Source organism: Camellia sinensis, chromosome 9, assembly GCF_055761805.1.
Source record: "Camellia sinensis isolate YWXY chromosome 9, ASM5576180v1, whole genome shotgun sequence".
Classification (NCBI taxonomy): Eukaryota; Viridiplantae; Streptophyta; class Magnoliopsida; order Ericales; family Theaceae; genus Camellia; species Camellia sinensis.
The window spans coordinates 147,389,886-147,410,642 of record NC_138969.1 but is presented as its reverse complement, the minus strand read 5'-3'; the positions used below and the strand labels follow the sequence as shown (position 1 = coordinate 147,410,642).

The 20,757-nt window shown below is 38.4% G+C and overlaps 1 long non-coding RNA gene across 2 annotated transcripts; it reads right to left on the bottom strand.

The window, feature by feature from the left end:
- Positions 1–1,086: 1,086 nt before the first annotated feature.
- On the bottom strand, positions 1,087–13,800 carry LOC145798787 (uncharacterized). Of its 2 annotated transcripts, none has more exons than XR_014340419.1 (3): positions 10,642–13,800; positions 1,410–4,244; positions 1,087–1,288 (listed from the first exon to the last, which is right to left on the bottom strand). It is a non-coding gene; the product is annotated as an uncharacterized LOC145798787 (long non-coding RNA). The 2 variants fall into 2 exon arrangements; XR_014340418.1 differs by having other exon boundaries at positions 4,179–4,244.
- Between the last annotated feature and the right edge of the window lie 6,957 nt (positions 13,801–20,757).

Here is a 20,757-nt window from a genome sequence, read left to right as displayed (position 1 = left end):
TATAAAACTAAGAATCCAATTGTGAAATATTATTCATCTACTTAAAAATCAATACCTAATCATGTATTGAGAAAATTAAATCAAATCATACAATTTGGTCTGAATCAAATCAATTTGCAATTTTTTCCCTTTTTTTTGCTCAGCTCTAGTTGAATTTAAATGTTGGACTAAGGTATTGCTCAGCTCTAATTGAACCCAAGCACTTTTGAACTCGTTTCTCAAAATCCAACTTCATGAAACAACCTTAATTTAAAAAATTCAAAAGAGGGGAAAGGGATTTCCTTTGCGGATGAGTGGTGTTATATCCCCTAATATATAGTCCATCTTTTGACCTCTAATAAGGTGGAAGAGAGAGAATAAAGAGAGGAGGCACAATGAGTGAAGAGTAAAATCTATTCTACTATCATTAGGGGTGAATTAAAGATGCGTAATTAGAACTCCCAAGCATTTTTCATTGTCTTATAGTTGAAAAATCGAAGCAAAATGGTTGAAATACTTATTGCTAAGCAACATTGTAATTTGATAAATAAGTTTATAAAAAAACATGAGTTTGGTGACAAAAAAAAAAAAAAAAAAAAAATCACATTCGAGTTAATACACTTTTGACCAATGAAAAATAAAAGTTAAAACAAACTAATGTATCGCTTCGATACTGATAAAAATTCACCACATTGTAGTTATGATCTATTCAATCCATTAATTATTCTTTATATTCAAGGTTAAACTCCGTGTCACAGTGTATACGAAACTTTCAATATACACATATAGACAATTACAATCATTTTTAATTCCCTTGTCCTTTTACTTTGTAATTACAATATGAAATCATGAGAGATTTACTTAATACATATAGTTCATGAATTAATTTGAAACCAAAAAATAAATAATCATGCATTCTATATATATAGCCTCAAGTATAGTCCCACTTTAAGCTTGGTTCAACATCTCTATATGCATTTTAGATCTAATTATTTCTTATTGCCAGTAGCACACCACCATAAATGCATGATGCTTGAAAAAGATCAAACGATCCATTTGCAAATCCAGTTGATCTTTCAAAGGGAACTATAGTCTCACAAACAAATATCTTTCAAATGGAACCATTTGATCTTTTCACGTTAAATAAATTCATTCTATCCATTACATTATATGCATACATATGTGTATGCATTTATAGTATTTAAAGAAGGAATGATAGTAAAAAGAAAAGGCTTTTTACATTAGATACACGTTGTCTCCCAATTGTGCAATCCATGTCACCCACTTGTATATTCCATCACCTAACAGCCTGTAATTCAAGCGATGAAAATGAACAATAGAAGGGGGGGGGGGGAATCAGAGAAAATTTTAAAGAGGGGTGGAGAGTGGTATTTTAAAAAGAGCCATTTGAGGAAGTAGTGCTTACATACCGGCAAAGAGGAAAGACTAAGTGGGTGCAGTGGCTATGGGGCATGTCAACATCGTTAATTCCTCTGTATCAAACTTATAAACATCAACCCAACTTCGATTTCGGTGGCTGACGTTACATGAGAGAGAGAGAGAGAGAGAGAGAGAGAGAGAGAGAGAGAGAGAGAACTTAGCCATTCAAAAAGCACCCAAATGGTTGTTACTTCATAATTTTTCTAAAATCTTCTTGTTGCTCCATAATGGCACATTAGGAACTACAAATTAAAAACTGAACTGATATTTGAACTGAACATCCAATGTCATCGCCTAGATGTTAACAAAGAAAATTTTGGAAGAAGAAATGATAAAGTTCACAAATTACAATTTAACGATCAACTTAATGATAAAAACTTAAATTCCGCAATTTAGGAAAGAGGGTAAAACTACCAGTTATGCCAAATCCACTTGGGAAAAAATAATAGTTCAAATATGATTATGTGTTTAAGTAAAAAAAAATGTAATTAGCATAATCACGCTTGCATAAAAAACGTGATCTAATCAAAAACCTACAAATGAAACCAAATCAGTAGTAGAAAATGCTAGAAAAGTTATGATGAAATTCAGTCAATGGTGGCAAGTACTCCAAAACCAAATTTCAGTCATCACTACAACATCTCACACCTCACACCTTCAATTTAACTTAAAAAAATAACAATTTTCTATTTTGAATTCCACACAAACTAAATCCAAAAGCAAACTAGTATAAAAATTAAAAATAAAAAAGCAAATTGAGATTTAATTGAGAGAGGCAGGAAGTGAATCAACAACTATTAACACTCTATTGAAATTGAAGCTCTATTCAAAATCACTTAATAACAAAGGTTACATGCAAAAACAAAATTAAATGTTCCAAATGAGCAATACTCAACAAAACAACCCCATCCACAAAACTTTTTAGTTCAAACTTCCCAATTTCATTTGATTATTCAAGTAAAAATGATAAAATTTACAATGAAATCATGAAACTGTCCTATTTATACCCAAAAGACAGTATATATTCATTTTACTATTACCCAATACTATTAATTTAACTGAATTGAATCAATCTGACAAAAATATGAGCTATTGCACTTTGTTTTCTTATGCATTTTGTTAGTTTCTTTAGACCAAGAATCAAACCATCTAATTCAATCAATCAATCAAAACCACACACATGCAGATGCCAAACTAATAATATAAAATTTAAGCTAAAGATGCACTATTTTATGTCAATATCAATAACCTACCAATCAATAATACCAAGAACAAATAGAGATTAGATTCCACAATGAACATAGTTAAATCATTACACTATGAAAAAAAAAAAAGAATTTGGAAATCAAATTAAAAGCATGCTAACAAATAGAAGGCTTCTCTGTTAAACCAACTAATAATGATGAAATTCTAAACAACCAATTAGAGGATTCTATATAAATAAGAAGACTTTTGTTAATGAGATTAATCAAAAATTGAACTGGATGATATTACAAATCCAAATAATTAAGTTATGAAATTCAAAACCAATTAATTGGAAAAAAAAAAAATTCAAATATTAATCATTAACACAACTTCTATAAGTAAATAAACACTTGAAATTAAGTCATGAATTTGAATTTGAATAAAAACTTGAAATTAATCATTAATTTTGAAATCTTAGTAAATAAAAACTCCAACTCAACTTCTATAAGTATAAAACAAATTAAGTCATGGATTTACCTTTTATATCTATAACTCATGCCTCAACTTGAAATTGCTTCCATTAGTAAAGTTTCGAATTTCATGGAAATTGAATACATTTGTACCAATTTAAAAAACCAAAATTGTATTTAGATATAACTGAGATAGGGGGTGGTAGTGAGTGGGAATCATTCCATTATGAATCTTCAGCCTAAAACAAAATCCAAACACACGTGGGCTCAACTGGTGGTGTATAATGAGATTACAAATGTACATTAAATATTGGGGGGGGGGGGGAAAACAAAGGTGAGAAAGGTTTAAATGAAAACCTCTTGGTACAATAATGCAATAACAACATACTAAAAATCCCAAAATCTCGTACTAATATACCAATAAAAGCACGAAATAACAACCCATTCACATGAAAAATATATCTAAAAATCTAAGTTTGGGTGCTCACCACGAAAAAGTTATTGAACCCATCAAATATCAATCTTGAGAGAGAGAGAGAGAGAGAGAGAGAGAGAGAGAGAGAGAGAGAGAATCTCCACAAATCAACTATGTAGAGCATGTGTTGGTCTTCAAAATCAAAGAATCATGGAAGTCAAAAATTATTGAAATCAACTTCCAAACTGTCCATAATAGCTATAGACATTGGTGGATAAAAAAAAATAATTAATTATCCAGAAAAATGAAAACCAATATAATGGCTCATAACTCTATATAAGCAAAGGAAACCAAACCAAAGCCAATAGATTTTATGTGAAAACAAAGCAATACCATAACAAATTATAAAACAGAAACTCCAATGGATTTTAATTGCCTTGAAAAATTAGACTTTGATTTGGGTTGAAAGTTCTATGTATGGTGGCGAGGATCATCACTTATATTTGAACAAACTTGCATGTGTTCAAATCATTAGAATGTTATTATTACAACCAGAAATTGGAAGTTATACCTTACCTTTTGAAGAATTTATGGATAGGCATAGAACGATATTTGAATTGTTTTCTAAGGGATAACCAACAAAAAGAAACATTAAAATGCTTTAATAAGAATGCAAATCAAATACTTACCACAATGTTCAGATGCGAAAGGTTGTTAAGAAGTTTCACTTCTTCCTCAAGCTCTCTAATATGAACCTATTAAGCAAATTTAAAGAAATGATTCATATATATAGGACCACAAACACAATGCTTCATACACAAATTACCATAAATGTAAATAAAGCAATTAAATTGGAAGTGATTCTCAACTTTGAAGCACTCTTACTACAACTGAAACATTCTTAGATATATACCAATACCAAAAACAATTGAAAAAAGTAACAATAAATAAATAAATATATCCAAAAGAATCACCATAAACAAAATATATCTTTTAGAAATGAAGAAGCGCCAAATCTAAAATCAAGAAGAGCACTTCTCAAAATAATAATAATAAATAAATAAAAAGTATAAGAACATTATCCCAAAACAAAACCACTGCTCACATCCGCTGTGCACCACAACTCATCATCATTCTGCAAATCACCACTAAATAATGTTCTAGATAAAGCTTAAGTAAATACAAAAGTATTCAATAAATACCAAAAATATTTTGTCTAATTAGAAACTATGAGTATAAAATATGACCATCTATATTATTTTCGGCTTAATGTTAACAGTCAGGTTAACCTTAATGTTAACATTAACCCATTTAATGCTAACAATCCTCAACCCATTTGACTAACATGAAATAAAAATAGGTATTAACATGAAACCAATTTCTTCCTTTTGATCCCCATTTGATTTGACAGAGAGTGAGAGCTTTATTGGTGACGGTGGGGATGATGGGATAACAAAAAACAGAGTATCCAAATTTGTAGGGAAAAGATAAGTTTATTACTGATTCTATTCACAGATAAATTCCGCACTGACAATTGGAAAAGAAATTTTAAATCACAATAAGGAAAAGGAAAAGAAATTTGCACAAAAAAATTAATTCATCTAATAGACTTGAAAAATTAATATGGTACAATAATTAAATACTTAAAAAATTATTGAATATTCTTCGAATGCCATAAAAGTATATACATATGGTACTTCTGATCAATGAGATTGCAAAAATAAAAAATGAATGAGAATGACTTTATCTCTATCAAATTGACGAAAGTAGGTCAGGTTAATTTTGATAATTGCTTTTCTTGTACAAAAAGCCTAAGTTCAGGTTTGATTTGTTTTTGTATAATTTATTTTTTTAATTTTAACCCATAATTTATTTGTTCAAGGTTTCAATCTTATTTTTTGAATTTTTTTTTTTTAATGCATTCTCTTGGCTAAATATTGATTTCTCATATACTAGGGGAAATTAATAATACCCACTCTTAAAAGGATGCGCATCATATTAATAAAGTTTGTTTATTGTCAAAAAAAAAAAAAAATGATGCACATCATAAGATAGTTATGCATTTTTATGATGAAAATTATCAATGTTTGTGGTGCTGTAGACGTCCCCGAACGCCCCGGGACGGTTAGCTCCCGTTCTGTTCATTTGGGGTCACTACAGCTCGGACTCTTAAAATGTCACGGTTCCTAATCTGAACCAAAGAGTCCAAATCCGGCAAATCGTTTTGAGAAACTGATTTTTGAAAAAGTAGTGCCAAACATGGACTGCTTTGCCAGATACAGAGTCGCCACCTAAATATTTTATTTTTGGGAAATTTAGGAAACCCTGACTCGGTGCCAAAAGGCCACGTGTCCGTCATCACCAAAGTTGCCTCGGCTCGGGAACTTGGGTACGATTGGGGAAGGTCACTTCGTGAGCACCCCCGCTCGCCCGGTCATAGACCGGCCTCTACTAACCGTGATATCAATTTTTGAAAACTTTGTGTGCTCTTATTCCGGTTTATTAGCCTAGGTTACTATGTGATGCTCACAGCATATAAGTATAGACCGGGTCGCCCGAATTGGAACAAAACATTTCATGTTTGCCCTTTTTTGAAAGAGGTTTTGCTACCCGCAGGTAGGCTTGAAACATTTGATGATTTACTCCAATTCAGATAACCCAACCTTCACCAACAGGCATTCAGGCAGTTATATCAGATAAGCACATAGCCTCATGGTAAACATGCTATTCATGGCAGCACTCACACGCATGCAAGGATGCTAAAGCATAAAAACTTACCGAGTACTCCAAGCCAAAATAGACATTTATTAGAAATCATGCATGAATCCTAAGTATACAGAAATGTCTAATGCAACACATGCAAAATGCAACTATAGCAGGCTCGGCTATTCTAAGATGGTATATGAAATGCTACAACTACCATGTATTCAACTTGAAATTGAAAGTACGATGCAGTTAGTATGGTGCGCCGAGCCCGGTGTATGCAAAACAGATGAATGATGCAAACATGCTGTCATACTGTATGCTAATTTAAACATGCCCTAATCTAACCATCATAAGCGGATAAATAAAAGGGAAGAAAGACGTGGGGTTGGAAGACATACATCACACTCACCCACACTTATTACAGTTGTGCCCTCACTCGGAGGGTCCGAATAAATATACAGTCCAAATATTACAGTCCCGAATAAAAGAATATTACAGTCCAAAATATTACAGATTTCTAATTAATTAACAAATTAACTAAGAAAATGAATAAAACTGGCATGCAAGCCAGGGACTGCCTTGCTTCTGAGGGATGATGCATGTCCGGGTTGTCTTGCACGGAAATCCATCGGAATGCCCCAATTAGCCTCTGTTTGCGCCTATTCTTGACATGCGTGCCAAGCCTCGGAAGATCGCTGATTCTTGATTTGCTACAACAGAGAGCAGGAAAGGGGCATAGCAATGTATTTGCACAGATATATGCATGTCTCGATCCTCGTGCCACCAATCACGCATACCGAGGCATGATGGCCGAGGAGTCGAAATGCACAACTCAATATAGAATGAATGCACATGAAACTACAGCTAAAACCTAACTCCATCATGGATAATCCGGAGTGTCGATGACTGGGGAATTGGGACACATTCTGTCACTCGGAGTACGAAATGTACCTCGTTTCCCGTGCCCGGGCTAACTCCTATTCCGGACACGATGCAATATGCATGATATGCATGAAATGCAACTAAGATACAATCCTAACATATACAATGCTATGGAATGACATGCCTCGAAGTGCGTGCACACGGGCACGCAAACCGAGAAAATGAGATACGCAATGCAAATGATATGGAAATGCGATATGGGCTTACACTAACATGAGTGAGCCTCAGCCACACTCACATGGGATGCCGGCGGATAAAAAAAGAGGTGCCTCGAAATGCGTGCACACGGGCACGCAAACCAAGGCAATGACGGAATGCGATGCAATGACATGGCAACATGATATGGACTTATACCAACATGAGTGAGCCTCAGCCACACTCTCATAGGATGCCGGCGGATAAAAAAGAGGTGCCTCGAAATGCGTGCACACGGGCACGCAAACCGAGGCGATGATAAAATGTGATGAAATGACATGGAAATGACAAATGGGCTTATACCAACATGAGTGAGCCTCAGCCACACTCACATAGGATGCCGGTGAATGAAAAATGGAGTGCCTCGAAATGCGTGCACACAGGCACGCAAACCGAGGCGATGACCAAATGTGATGCAATGACATGAAATGGATAAATGGGCTTATACCAACATGAGTGAGCCTCAGCCACACTCACATCGGATGCCGGTGAATGAAAAATGGAGTGCCTCGAAATGCGTGCACACAGGCACGCAAATCGAGGCGATGACCAAATGTGATGTAATGACATGAAATGGATAAATGGGCTTATACCAACATGAGTGAGCCTCAGCCACACTCACATCGGATGCCGGCGGATAAAAAATGGAGTGCCTCGAAATGCGTGCACACAGGCACGCAAACCGAGGCGATGACCAAATGTGATGCAATGACATGGAAACATGATGGCAATCATTCTAACAGAATTTCAGCAACAAAATATGGGGGAAAACAGTCCCGAAATGAAGCGAAATGACACCAAATGCATGAAATTGTCCCGAAATGCGAATTTAGGCATCCGAAATGACCTATAGCTATGCCAAACATGCACAATATGGACATGCAATGCAAAGACAGAAGCTATACAGTCCCAAAAAAGGCACTTTCACAGTTATAAACATTGCCAAAAAGCAAGCATAGGTATGGCAAAAATAGCATGCAAGAATAGGGGCCAAAAGAGGGGTAATGAAGCAAGTGATATAAGCAAAACCCAAACTGAAAAATTTCCTTCTACAACACTGAAGAGGGACCAAAAATATGAATATTTAAAGTATATGGAAGCCTCAAAATCAGTATACAAACATGGTAGAAATGTGATGCAAAATGAGGCTCAAAAGGTGCTATAACATGAAGTATACAAAATAATCTCCAAACAGAAAAAAAGTGTTAATGAAACATGAATTATAGGCCAAAATAAGGCCACTTTCAGTTCGGACCAAGGTCCAAAAACAGAAGCAAAGGGGGCTGCCAATTTATGCAAAAATGGGGCCGAATAAGGGATATAACTACAAGTGACACATGGAGGCACCAAACAATGTTGAGCCCTTCTCCAATGTTGAAGAGGGGCTCAAAATAAACCTAATATCAGTTTACAACATGCTCAAAAACAGATTTTTCATGGGCCAAAAATAGCATGCGAGATTATGACATATAAGAGGATCAATGAAGCAAGTGTATCATGGAGGGCTCAAACAGGGTTGAGCCCTTAATTAAAAGTGAAGATGAGCTCAAAAGAGGGCCCTTTTCAGTTAGGGCCGGAGCTTGAAACAAAAAGCATAGGGGGCTTACCAATGGATCAAGAAAAAGGGTCAAAGTGAAGAAAAGTTACTCACCCTTGAAGACTAAAGCTTTTGTTGCTTCTTGGATCAATTTGCAGCTTCTTTGGCCTTTGAGAAACCTTCCTTGTTTCTAGAAATGAGGTGGTGGTGGTAGAGCTTGGTGGTGTAGAAGGAATGGTGCTTAAGGACTTAAGGTTTTTCAAAGAATTGAGAAGGATGAAGATGGAGTTGTGTATGTAGACTTGAAGAACAATTTTTCTAACCCTTGTAAGTGAAGCTACCAGCTGGTTATAAGGGTTCAAAAGGGGGTGTAAAGGTGGGGGAAAAGGAGAGCAAAATTTCCCCACAAAATATCCCCCGGATAAAGATCTTTTCTGGGGGATATTGCCCCACAGCTGTAAAGTGCACAGTGCAAGGAACACGGCCGGCCTATTACTTTTGCTCAAGGTGGCCGGCCGGCCACACCCCCTAGCCGGCCGGCTAGGGGTCAAAAGGTTCAATCATATTTTCTGGCCGGTCACCAACTGGTGGGGTACTCCTATGTGTGTACAACACAACCATGTGGTTAAAAGTCCAAGAAAGTGGGTCCAAGGGGTTCAACATTAGCTCGGAAAGAGGGGTTCAAAAGGGTCAAGTTGAATTAACGGCCGGCCATGAACTTTTAGGGTCCTCTCATGTGTGTACATCACAAATATGTGGTTCAAAGTTCGAGAAAATGGGCCCAAGGTGTTCAACATTAGCCCGGAAGTGCGAAAAACGGGCGCCGGAGGATGTATAACTGGTTGCTGCAACAATTGCTGGCCTCCCACCCTTCAGTGACCTCCCCGGTGATAAAACAGAGGTACCTACCAAAAATGAACGAAAACCGTTGCAAAACGAATGCTCGGGGACCAAAACACGCAGTTCGAGATCCCGAAAATGGGCTGTTAAGCACCGAAAGTGGCATTCGGCCACGAAGTGGGTCTCTCAGCCCCCAGTGTCCCTCAAAAGGGAGTAAATAGGAAGTATGCCAAAAATCAGAGCAAACGGAGATGGTTAGGCGGTCCCGAACCGAGGCACACGGCCTGACGGCTCCGAAAACCGGAAATCGGACTCCGAAATGGGAAAAATGGCCTACGGCCACCAAATGTAGCCTACGAACATTGAGAGATGGTCTACGGGACCTCTCCCTCCCCTCAGGAAAAGAAACAGAGAAAACCGAGTCTGGTTCGCAAACCGAGACAAGGCACAGAAGAGGGTTCGGAAGTCCGGAGGCAGGGCTCACGGCCGCAACTCTGAAGCTTCTGAACAAGCACATTATGCAACATCACCAAGCGCTCAATAGGTGACGTCTGAGTCTTAAGGTCGGTCAAAAATGGGGTGTCTACAGGTGCGTGTTAAAGTCACTTTGTGTGTGTGTAAATTCCACTGAAACATTTTATCAAACACTTAATAAGCAAGGAAGATAGAATGGTTATCGAACATTTTAGTAACAATCAAACGATAGTAATGGCACTACAACCATTCAATAGAGTAACTCAATATAATAGTCTCACAAATTCTTACTAAATCAAAGTAAATGGGTTTCGTGGAACCCAACCAACTCTTCATATGTGTGTATATATACATGATTAATATCTATATAATATATGTATAAGAAAAAACACAAAACCTATAAAAGTATACCCAAAATCCTACATGCATATAGAAAATTAAAGAAAAACAATACTCACAGTTTGATTTTGGGAATCGTTCTTTCTCTATTCCACTAATGATCAATTGATAGTCTCTATGGCTTCAAAGAAAAAAAAAAAAAAAAATTTGAAATCAATATGTATACACACAATAATCTATTAAGAAAGAGATGAAAGTATTACCTTTACTTTGCAGAACAGAGCACCCAACAAACCCAACAAACCCATAATTATTTGTTTAAGGTTTCAATCTTGTTCTTTGAATATATATATATATATATTTTAATGCATTCTCTTGGCTAAATATTGATTTCTCATATATTAGAGGAAATTAATAATGTCCACTCTTAAAATGATGCACATCATATTAATAAAGTTTGTTTATTTGTCAAAAAAAAAAAAAAGAAGGATGCACATCATAAGATAGTTATGAATTTTTATGTTGAAAATTACCAATGTGTATGGTGTGTGTTAAAGTCAATTTGTGTGTGTGTAAATTCCATTGAAACATTTTATCGAACACTTAATAAGCAAGGAAGATAGAATGGTTATCAAACATTTTTGTAACAACCAAACAATAGTAATGGCACAACAACCATTCAATAGAGTAACTCAATATAATAGTCCCACAAATTCCTACTAAATCAAAGTAAATGGGTTTTGTGGAACCCAACCAACTCTTCATATATATGTGTGTATATATATACATAGATAATATATGAACAAGAAAAATCAACAAAACCCATAAAAGTATACCCAAAATCCTACATGCATCTAAAAAATTAAAGAAAAACAATACTCATAGTTTGATTCCACTAATGATCAATTGATGATCTCTGTGGTTTCAAAGAAAAAAAAACAAAAAAAAATCTATAATCAATATATATACAATCAATAATCTATTAAGAAAGAGATGAGAGTATTACCTTTACTTTGAAAAACTGCTTAAGAAAGAGATGAGAGTATTACCTTTGCAGAACAGAGTACCCAACAAACCCACCATCAGCGAAGTAGCCGATCTACTAATGACATTGAGGCCGTGACTGTTGCTAGTGAGATTGAAGATGAAGAGTGAGCTCTGAGAGTGAGAGATGAAGGTGACAACTCAATTTTGAATGTGAGAGAGAGAGAGAGAGAGAGAGAGAGAGAGAGAGAGAGAGAGAGAGAGAGAGAGCTGAAGAGAAAGGGATGGAAGGGAAGAAGAAACATAAGGAGAAAATGTATATCACTGTAGGATGTATGCCAACAAACAATCTCAACCATTGAAAGATAATGTGTCTTGGACATTTTTGAGCTGTTGGATAAAATTAATCTAACGGATCACATTTTGACAAAGGGACAAAAGTCCCATCAAAATTCAAAAACTACCCTTCCTTGTTATATAGATACGAGCATGGCTTAGAATCCTATAACATAAAAAAAATAAAAATAAATAAAAAACCCATTAACCAGAATCCTCATTTTTCCAGACTTAAGCAGAGCAGCATCCACCTTTCTTCACAGCCGATACATTGTCTTTGCTTCCAATGTTGATCGTCTATCCCTTGGGCAAAGCTGATGTTGGGTCATCACCTATGTCAAGTGCCTTCCTGCTGACGACACGATAGATTTGTGTTAGCACTTCTGTGAAGGCATTTTCGACATTTAAAGACTCAAGAGCTGATGTTTCCATGAAAAAACTGTTCTCTCTTTCAGCAAAGGCATTAGCATCTTCGGTGGACACAGCACGAAGGTGGCGTAGATCTGCCTTGTTCCCGACAAGCATGATCACTATGTTGGGGTCGGTGTGACCTTAAAGTTCCTTCAACCATCTCTCCACATTTTTCAAATGTGACATGCCGGGTAACATCATAGACAAGTAAAACACCAACAGCTCCACGATAGTAAGCGCTTGTGATTGCACAGTATCTTTGGCGAAGAAGATGTTGAATCAAATAAAATTGTCAAAGCATGATCTAGAAATATATTGCATAGTATGTCCACAATGTGTCCCTACATTTTTGTAATTCAAAAATGATTTATGATACTTTTTCATGTGCATTGCATACTATGAGTAGTCAAATATCAAAGTTGGACGGAAATGGGAATAATGAATTAAGGAAATATAACAGCACTTTATAATAAGCCTATACTTCTACAACTCTCTTACGAAGGAATAAATCATAAAAACTAAGGTTAGGAATTAGGTCATAGCTCAACCAAAAGGTTCCCTCTCAAACACATGCTCTTTAGATAGCAGTTGACAATGTAGAAAAAGCAGCACCAAAACTTCTTGTTGAAACACCTACATTGCAAAGAAAGGTTCATTCTCATCAAGTCTCCTAAATAAACCAACAAAACCAAATTATGCCCAAAAGGCTTAGAATCTGCATTTCAACTTTCAAGAACCAAGATTCAACTAAAAACACCAACACGAAGTACTAATTTTAATTATCACCAATGAAGCACAAACACCTTCCCAAGGCCTACGTATCAGTGTCGGACACGTGCTGGACACGGACGCACGTTGGACATGCTGTGGACACTTGTCCAACACTCTCCCTAAGGTGTCCCCATTTTTTTTTTTTTTGAATTTTTTGCAGTCGGACACATTTTGGACACGCTCGGGACACGTTTCAGACATTGTGGGGAACAAAATGTAATTTTTGAAACTTCTAAATGGGGCCAAACTATAAAAAAACAAAACTGAAAAAGAAGAGAGAGAACAGAAAATTGAATTGAAGAAGGAGAAGAGAAGAACAGAGAACCTGAACTAGTTGAAACCTAGATCGAGATATGTCCTCCATTCTTCTTTGCTTCGTTTTTCTTCATCTTTCTTCAGTTTGCAGGTCGTCTCTCTATCTGTGTGTCTTTCGGCTCTCTCTCTCTCTCTCTCTCTCTCTCTCTCTCTCTCTCTCTCTCTCTCTCTTTTTCACGGGTCCTCTCTCGATCTATCTCTCTATGTTTTCGTCTGTATTTTTTGGTCTATGTTTTGTATTTATAAATATATATATATATATATTTTATACTCTCTTATGAGTCTAAAAATACTTTTTTTTTAATTTCTTTTTCTTCTCTCTCTCCGAGTATAGATTAAAAATATCTTCGGTTTTATTTTATTTTATTTTTTATAACAAAAATCGTATTTTTTTTATTTATATCTAGGCCCCACCTTTTTTTCCCTCTTCATTTTTTCTATATTTTTAATTACCTTTCAATGAATTTCCCCCCCCCCCCCCAATTTTAGACATAATAAAAAGATAAAATTATATATATTGAACGTGTCCCAGCGTGTCGTGTCCTTTGCCATTTATGGATTGAATTCCATGACTCGGAAGGATCATTTTCCTTTGCCATTTATTGATCAAATTCTTGAAAGGTTAGCGAGGCAGGGTTTTTAATGTTTTCTTGATGGTTGCTCGTGGTATAATCAAGTCCCTGTGTACCCCGCTGACCAAGAAAAGACCACGTTCACTTGCCCTTTTGGCACTTTTGCTTACAGGCGCATGCCCTTTGGGCTATGTAATGCACTAGCAACTTTTCAACGGTGTATGATGGCCATTTTCTCTGACATTGTGGAGAAATTTTTAGAGGCTTTCATGGATGACTTCTCCGTGTTTGGGTCGTCTTTTGTGGAATGTCTCCAGAACTTAACCAAAGTCCTTATTCATTGTGTGGAGACAAACCTAATTTTGAGTTGGGAAAAGAGCCATTTTATGGTTCGTGAGGGTATAGTGTTGGGACAAATTGTGTTCCCTCGAGGCATAGAGGTTGACAAAGCTAAGGTTGACCTCATTGCAGGCCTTCCTCCACCCAATTCTGTGCGTCAAATTAGGTCTTTCCTAGGGCATGCAGGCTTTTACCATAGGTTCATCAAAGACTTTAGTAAAATATCGCGTCCTTTGTGTAGTTTACTCGCTAAGGACGCACCTTTTATCTTTGATGAGGCATGTTTGAAAGCCTTTGAAACCCTAAGAGTGGCCCTTACTACCGCCCCAATCATGAAATCACCGGATTGGTTGCTTCCCTTTGAAATCATGTGTGATGCCTCAAATTATGCTGTCAGGGCTGTGTTGGGCCAAAGGGTCAATAGGGCATCATATGCTATATACTATGCTAGTCGCACTCTCTCAGATGCACAATTGAATTATACTACTACCAAGAAAGAGTTGCTAGGTGTGGTCTTTGGCTTAGATAAATTTCAGTCCTATCTTCTAGGCTTCAAGGTCATAGTCATCACTGATCATGCCGCTTTGCCGTATTTACTATCAAAGAAAGAGACCAAACCTAGGTTAATTAGATAGATATTGCTCCTTTAGGAATTTGGCTTAGAGTTCCGAGATAAGAAAGGATATGAGAATGTGGTGGCGGATCACCTCTCCCGAGTCCTTGTTGAGTATAATAGTGACCCTTTAACTTTGCATGATTCGTTTCTGGATGAACAACTTCTTGTGGTGTCATGAGCGAACCCCCAGTGGTTTGCACATATTGTGAATTACTTGGCCATTAGGCAAATTCCTCAAAATTAGTCTAAGCAAGACAAAGACCAATTCTTTTCGCAGGTTAGGTATTATTTTTGGAAGGATCCAGAGTTGTTTAAATATTGCTCCGGCCAAGTGATCTGACGGCGTGTGCTAGAGAGTGAGGTGCATAGCATTCTTACATTTTGTCATTCTTCTGCATGTGGCGGTCATTTTAGTGGGCATAAAACGGCCGCCAAGATTTTACAAAGTAGGTTTTATTGGCCCACAATTTTTAAAGATGCCCATCAATTTTGTAGAACTTGTTTGAGCTGTCAGGAAATGGGTTCGATATCTCATCATGATATGATGCCAATATCCCCTATTCTTGTGGTAAAGATCGTTAATGTTTGGGGGATTGATTTTATGGGCTGTAGATGCGCCCGAACGTCCTGGGAAAAAAATCCCGTTTTGTTCAATGGGTTTACTACAGTTCGGACTCAATGTCACGGTCCTGTATCTAATCTCGCAGAGTGCAATGCAAGACCGCTGAATCATCAAAGAGTCCAAATCCGGCAAATCGTTTTGAAAACTAATTTTTAGAAAGAAGTGCCAAACATGGACTGCTTTGCCAGATACAGAGTCGCTACCTAAATATTTTATTTTGGGAGAATTTAGGAAACCATGACTCATGCCTAAGGCCACGTCTCCGTCATCACCAAAGTTGCCTCGGCTTGGGAACTTGGGTACGATTGGGGAAGGTCACTTCGTGAGCACCCCCGCTCGCCCGATCAAAGATCGGCCTCTACTAACCATGATATCGAGTTTTGAAAACATTATGTGCTCTTATTCCGGTTATTAGCCTAGAATTACTATGTAATGCACACAACATACAAGCATAGGCTGGATTGCCTAAGTTGGAAAAAAGCATCGTATATCCATTTATTTTGAAAATGCATTGAAGTTTGCTACTCGCAAGTAGGCTAAGACACGGGTTTCAACGAATTATTCCAACTCAAGCAACCCAACCTTCACCCACAGGCATTCAGACAGTTATATCACATAAGCACATAGCCTCATGGTAAGCATGCTATCATGGCAGTCACTCACACACATGCAAGGATGCTAAAGCATAAACACTTATTGAGTACTCCGAGCCAAAGAAAGAAGCTAATTAGAAATCATGTATGAATCCTGACTATGCTAAGAATGCCTAATGCAACACATGCGAAAATGTAACTATAATAGGCTCGGCTATCCTAAGATGGCATATGAGATGCAACAATCGATACATGTATTCAACTTGGAATTGAAATACAATGCAGTTAGCATGATGCGCCGAGCCCGGTGCATGCAACACAGATGAATGAATGCAAGCATACGAACATATAGATGCTAATTGAAACATGCCCTAAAACTAACCATCATAAGCTGGTAAATAAAAGGGAGAAAGACGTGGGGTTGGAAGACATGCATAGACACACACACTTATTATAACATTGCCCTCTCTCGGAGGGTCCGAATAAATAATACAGAACCAAAATGAATAATAAATTGCAGCTAATTATTACACAACTCTAATTAATTAACAAACTAACTAAGTAAGCAATTAAACTAGCATGCAAACTACAATGCAATGGACTGCCCCAGCTCTGCCTTGGATGGCAATGAATGCATGCATGCTTGAATCGCTTTGTCGGGAAATCCATCGCAATGCCTCGACTCGCCTTTGTTTGCAATTGATTTCAGAAAGTTGCACAAGGCTCCAGAGAGATGAAACTCCACCTAGGGAAGTTGTGGGAAGGCTGCCGACCAAGCTATGGACAAGGGAGACCACCTGCCGACCACCCTTGGGGGTGAGGACCAGAAAAGGTGGTCGGCCTACCAGAAAACCTGGTCGGCCGACCAGTTCATCTTCTTGGTTTCTGCTTTTTCTGCAACAAAGGCAAGAGAGAGAGAAGGCAAGGTATTTTCAACATATGTATGCTCGACCACTCTCCCCGTCATTGCATAAGCTCTAGGGAGTGTAGTCCTCGGTCCTCGTGCCACCAATCACACATCTCGATGCATGATGGCCGAGGAGTCGGATTGCACAACTCGATGTAAAATGAATGCACATATAAACACAACGAGGCCTAAACTCCATCATGGGTAATCTGGAGTGTCGACAACCGGGAATCGAGGCACGTTTCGTCACATGGAGTACGAAACATCCCTTGCTTCCCGTGTTTGGACTAAACCTTACTTCAAACACAATGCAACACATATGGCATGCATGAATGCAACTCTAACATGAAACCTAAACATAATGCCACTAAATGATGCAAACATGCAAATGATGATATGCAAACATGCTACTAGCATACACAATGCTATGAAATAATCGATGGCATACTCAATGCACATGAAAACTATATGGCATACGCAATGCACACATGGAGACTAACAATGAAATGATCAAGGCATACACAATGCAATGGTCAATCATGCAACAACAGGGACTAAATGGCACACACAATGCAAGATGGACTTAAACCAAGATAGGTGAGCCTCAGCCACACCTAAATCAGTGGCCAAACATGATGAAATTAAAGGCAGGAACACTCATGCAAACATGCCCGATGCAAGGGACCGAACCTAAGGCATCAAATGCCACTCTACCAAAGCATGGCAAGGGGTGAAATATGGCATACAATCATACATTTTCCAGCTTTGAAATGACATGCACGATGGCCCCGAATCATGCAAACACTTCATACAATGCATGCTAGATGGCCTGAATACCGAAACTAGTGAAGCGGATTACATTATAGGTACCCAAAGCAATGCACAAATGACCCGACCAGCCCCAAATAGTCCCTATGCAGGTCCTAAATAGTGGGAAAATGGTCTAAAATGATGGTTCAAAATGCAAAGAAATGAGGCTCATTCAATGGTCCAAAAGCGAGGCATATAAGGACGACTCTCAAACGCATTTAAAGAGTAGAAAAGATGGGAATATGGCATACATGTAAGCTCTGAAATATGATGCACAATAGCCCCAAAACATGGAAACACTTCAACATAAGCATGCAATAGGCTCCAAAACTCAAAGCTAGGCAAGGGTATTGAACTACAACCATGCATAGAAAGCATCATTCGACCATGAGGCATAAAAAAAAAGCTAAGGCAGTCCAAAACATGCACAAAATCAGTTCAAGGCATGGCCAAAAAGTGCTAGAATCAAAGACCAAAATAGCATGCAATACAAGCTAGTGAAGAGAGTTTACACTACAAGTATATAAAGCATTCAAGAGGTCACTAAACCAGCAAAAGTCAGAGGTGTGACATGCCAAACAAAGCCCAAAAACGCACTGAAACATGGTCTATGCATGCAAGAATGAGATGCTCCTTTGATATGCTATGAAGAGGGTTATTCTACACATGCAAGATGGACATCCAATATGGCAAAACAAGCTCTGGACAGAGCCTATGCAGGTCCTAAAACTCATCAAAAATGGCCTAAAACATGGTTTGGAATCATGCAAATAAGGGCTCCTTTGTTAGGCCGAATATGCTAGAAAACAAAACAAGGGGTGAGAGGGTCACCCCTCTCTGATTTTGGCTCTCCAAATAGTATTCTAGCCACTGAAAATCCACTGGATTTCAGTGGCTAAAAGGCCAAACAAAGCTCAATGCAAAGGTCTAAGTGCATGGCCCAAAACAAGGTGAAAACAAGCATGCAAGGGGGTAGATGACCCCCAACAGAAAATAACCTTAAACAAACATGCAAAGGACCTCAAAATAGGACTTTTTTCAGTTTATGACAAAGCCCAAATATGCTTGCAAGTATAGCTAAAAGATGAAGCAAAATAAAGGCCAAAAGAGGGAAAGAAGTGTTACCCTTGAAGCTCAGCAACTCCAGCAGCTTTGAGGCCAAAAACTCAGACCTTAGGACCTCTCAAGACCTTCCAAGAAGCTTAGGTTGGTGTTGGAGGTGTTAGGCTAAGAGGTGTAGTGTAAAGGTGCACGGACAAGGGACTTTGGAGCTTGAAGTAGAGAGATAGAGAGGGGTGTATGTATATGCCTTAACCAAATTTTCTGAACCTTTGAAAATGAGGGAGAGGGTCTCTCTTATAGAGGAACAAAGGTCCAAGCTTCTTCAAGAAGCCTGTGCAGAGGTCCAAGCTTCTTGAGGAAGCTAGAACAAAAAGGGTCAAGCTTCTTGAAGAAGCTAGAGCCAATCGGTCAAGCTTCTTCAAGAAGCTAAAAAGGGTTCAAGCTTCTCTTAGAAGCTTAGACCAAAGGGCCAAGCTTCTTTAAGAAGCCAAAAAAAGGTTGCCAATCCTCCATACACGTGTATAGAGGATACAGTCTGTGCTCTCCAATTGGCACAACTGGCACACACTTACAGAGACAGAAAAGGGGGAAGTAGGCCGACCAGTTCAAGTGGTCGGCCGACCACCTGCCCTGGTCGGCTGACCAGGGTCAAAAGGTTCAAGCTTCAAAAGCTGGTCAGCAGCCTCTAGGGGTGGTCTCCCAACTCAATGCAAGGTAGTGGTATGGTGGGAGACCAGTAATTGTGGCTCAAAAGTCAGGGAGACCAGCTACCTGACAAGAAAAATCGGCCGACAGGGAAAAGTGGTCTCCAAGAAGAAAAGGTGGTCTCTCACCCTTTTACCACCTTACAAACAATGAAAATAGGGTCTATGCCAAAGATGAACCATGACGGATGCAAAACGAGGGTTCGGGGGCAAAAACGCGCAGCCGGGTACCTCGAAAACTGACTGTTAAGCACCGAAAGTGGCGCGTGACCACAAAGGTGGTCTCCCGAGCCACAGTGTCCCTCTAGAGAGAGGAAACAAGGTGTGTACCAAAAATCAGAGCAAACGGAGAAAGTTAAGGGGTCCCGAACCGAGGTGCACGATCGACGACTCCGAAAATTAGAAACTGGTCTCCAACCGGGAACAGTGGTCTACGACCATGAAAAGTAGCCTACGGCCACTGAGAGATGGTCTACAAGACCTCTCCCTTCCTTCAGGAAGAGAAAATAGAACCTGGTTCGTAAACTGAGACAAAGCACAAAAGAGTCTCGAAGTCTGGAGGCAAGGCTCTCAGCCGAGACTCCATAACCTCAGAATGAGCACAACATGCGTCATCACCGAGCGCTCAATTGATGACGTCTGAGTCTTAAGGTCGGTTAAAAATGGGGTGTCTACAGTTGCCCCTCTTTGACAGAACTCGAAGGTCGTAAGTGACGGGAGTGAATGTCAAAGCCCAGAGACGACCCATTTTTGACAAGGCCGAAGACTTAGACAAACAGGCGAGATAAACAAGAGATGGGCCCGTAGGCGTGCCCGCAGGCAGGGGCAAAATGCAAAACGACAAAGCCGAACGTAACTCATGATCATGCAAAGCAGCAAACTGTAACGAAGAAATATTCATAATAAATGCAACAATTTAAAGTAAGAATGCAAGGCGAAACTACATTTCATGCAGTAAGGATGTAAGAGAATTACAATCCTCGCTACGTCTCACACGGAGAAGATACAATACCTGCCTGGTTCGTCTGGTCGCACTAGCTTCAAATGAACCGTACATACAATATCGTGCTTGCAAAAGAGAGAAACTCCACGGGTACAATATTGTTAGCAACATATGTTCAACGCTATATCGAACGCAAACAAACATGGTGCTGATGAAAAAGTGCATCGTAATGCAAGAAGAGACGTGCGCG